General features: G+C 42.0%; 1 pseudogene; it reads left to right on the top strand.

Moving 5' to 3' along the window:
* Window positions 1–1,996: 1,996 nt before the first annotated feature.
* On the top strand, window positions 1,997–2,581 carry LOC102768227 (annotated as a pseudogene).
* The last annotated feature ends 664 nt before the right edge of the window (window positions 2,582–3,245 follow it).

Genomic DNA, 3,245 nt, shown 5'->3' with positions numbered 1-3,245 from the left:
ATCCAAAGTAGCTGTGCTTTCTCCCAGGAGATATTGTTCTCTAATATTAGTGGATTGTCTATTCCACCCTTAATATCCATTCCTAGGCTTGTCACAGACTGAGCTTAATGAAGAGTGTAACACTTGTAAAAATTCAGTGTTTTCAAGTATCCAGCCAACATATAATGACCATCAGAGAGAAAGAGGGGTAAAAGTATCAATAATAAAAACAGTATGCAAAGAAACTTTGATTTGTTCTAAGAGCAACAGTGGGGTATCTTGTGTATCATTTACATGGGGGACATATGATGGGAAATGAAGTTGGAAATTTTTTGCAGCATGCAACAAACATTTTTGAACCCTCTTATGTGCCCGGCACTGTACTAGGATTTGTGGATATAGGATGATTAGAATACTTTAATGAACTAACAGTAGGATGGTGATAGGCTTGTAAACATAAGCTTTGTTATAATGTAAATACAGTCAGTCACCGAGGTAAACACAAGTTGTTTTGTGGGTAGAAGAGGGAGCTCCAGTAGTAGCTGGGAGGCAAGAAAGTGTAATATGACTTGAGAATTGAGTGAGAAACCACAGGAGGCCAGCACTAAAGCCTGGAGATGCTCTAGCATTTAATGGACCAAAAAGCTTTTCACAGTCTATGGAGTTTATGGCAACTTAAAGTTGAAACCTATTATTTTGTCTTTAGAATGATTTAGAAAGTACCTCCCTTTAAAGATTCAGAAAATGATTGAACTATATAGTCCACCTTATTTAATTGATTGCCTCTATAGAGTATGATATTATTTGCATATCCTCTGTGTATCTTTGTGACCACATATGAATGAGCCAAACATGTGTGGGAGCATTTGAATTAACATTTATTTAAATACTAGAGGCCTAGTGCACAAAAATTGGTGCACTCGGGGGGAGGGGCATCCCTCAGCCGGGCCTGTGCCCTCTCGCAGTCTGGGACCCCTTGGGGGATGACCACCTGCTGGCTTAGGCCCGCTCCCCGGGGGATTGGGCCTAAGCTGGCGGTCAGACATTCCTCTGGCAGTCAGGAGCCCTCCGGGGGATGTTCACTTGCCAGTGGGGAGCAGACCTAAGCTGCAGTCGGACATCCTGCAGCCCGAGTGAGGGGCTGATGGCTGTTTGCAGGCTGGTCACAGCACCTTCAGTGTGCAGGTCCCACTGGGGTGCCTGGCCAGCCTGGGCGAGGGGCTGAGGGCCGTTTTCAGGCTGTACACAGCCCATTCAGGGAGAGGGAGTCCTGCTGGGGTGCCTCGCCAGTCTGGGAGAGGGGCTGATGGCTGTTTGCAAGCTGGCTAAGCCCCCCAAAGGGGGCCCTCACCCCATGAGGGTGTGGCCAGCTTGGGTGAGGGGCTGATGGCTGTTTGCAGGCTGGCCACAGCCCCCAGCTACCCAAGCTCCCAGTGGAGGCTGGCTGGAAGCAAGTATCTGGCATTTATTTGTCTTCTATAATTGCAACTTTGTTGTCATGAGCAGAGGCCACAGCCGGCTCAGGGCAGGTGGGAAACTTGGCTTCCTCCATCACCAGGGCAACCAAGCCTCCTGTTTGCTCCAGCACCGTGACTGCCGGCTTCAATCTTGGTTGGCTTAATTTGCATATAGATGCTCTGATTGGCTAGTGGGCGTGGCTTTGGACATAGCGAAGGTATGGTCAATTAGCATCTTTCTCTTTTATTAGTGTAGATATGACATCAAAAGCAGAGGTAATAAAGGGAAATTTTGATATATGAGACTTTATCAGAATTAAGTCATTTGCATTTCAAAAGACACCAGTAAGAAAATGAAAAGAAAGTCCATAAATTGGGAGAATATTTTCAAATCATGTAACATTGAAATGTGAACTTGCATTGAGAGTATATAAGAAGCAGTTTTATCTATCTTTAGGTGGTAGCTGCTGGGCTTTGGATTCCATTTGGCAGAGGGTGAGACGATGCGGACAGTGGCCCCTGTGCCCTGCGTTTGGCCACCCATAGCCATGCATAGTGGCCCAGATGCAAGCCATCAAGTGTGGGGTGGCAGGAGATAGAGCTGTAGGTAAAACTTGCCTACTGATCAGTGGTACAACCAGTGCTTTTCCTAGAGAATAAATCTGTACTGTCTTTTACAACTATCCTGCCAGTGTTATGGTAGGTGGAAAACTGGTAAATCTGTGCTTATGGAATACTGCTGGAGGAGAAGATCATGACAGACTATGTCCCCTGTCCTATTCACAGACAGATGTATACTTAATTTGCTTTTCTTTTGTGAGTCCTGTATCATTTGAAAATGTTCATGCAAAGTGGTATCCCAAAGTGTGACACCATTGTCCCAATAATCCTATCATCCTGCTGGTGACTAAGCTTGATTTTTTAGGGATAATAAAGACACCATTTAAAAACTGAAGGAAAAGAAGCTTACACCCATCACCTATTCACAAGATCTAGCCATATCTAAGGAGATCAGTGCTGTAAAATATGAGCAGTGTTCAACTATCTCACAGCAATGCCTAAAGACAGTGTTTGATGAAGCTATTCGAGCCATTTGGTGCCTGTGTCCTGTCAAGAAGAAGAAGAGAAAATACCTGTTGTTGTAAATGTCTGGGCCCCTCTCCCCTGCTGCCTTGTCCCTTTGGAACCTTTGTACACTTTGCTAAAAAACGATGGCGTCTTTGCACACAATACCAAGTTTTTGTTACAGATTAGTTTTTCCATTAAACCATTTTTGAACAAATCAGTAATTTTTAGGTTGTATTTGTTTAAATTGTAAGTATTCAAACTTTCACGTTCTATTAAAATTTAGCCCTAAGATGAAAAAAGGAAAAACAAGTATATAAGGAATATTTATAGTTCAAATATAAGAAAACAGCCCAATTAAAAAATGGGCGAAAGATATTATATAGAAATTTCATCAAAGATATAGAAATGGTCATTAAGTACATGAAAAGATGCATGACATCATTAGTCACTAGGAAAATAAAAAATTAAAACCACAATCATATACTTCTTCAAAGCCATTTGAGTGACTATGATGAAAATACATGATAATAATAATAAGTATTAGTGAGGATTGTGGAGAAACAGCCCTCATATATTAATAATGGGAATGTAAAATGGCAAGCTGTTTTAAAAAACAGTTCAGCTGTTTCTTTTTTTTTTTAACAAAGCTGTTCTTTTATTTCTTTTTAAATAAAGACCAGTCTTATAATCAATTGCAGATGTTTTCAGAGGTTCCCCAGGATTTGCTTACCACATCCCAAA

This window comes from Myotis davidii, unplaced genomic scaffold (assembly GCF_000327345.1).
Source record: "Myotis davidii unplaced genomic scaffold, ASM32734v1 scaffold1416, whole genome shotgun sequence".
Lineage (NCBI taxonomy): Eukaryota > Metazoa > Chordata > Mammalia > Chiroptera > Vespertilionidae > Myotis > Myotis davidii.
The sequence above is the reverse complement of the archived record's forward strand: the minus strand, read 5'-3'. Positions and strand labels throughout refer to the sequence as shown.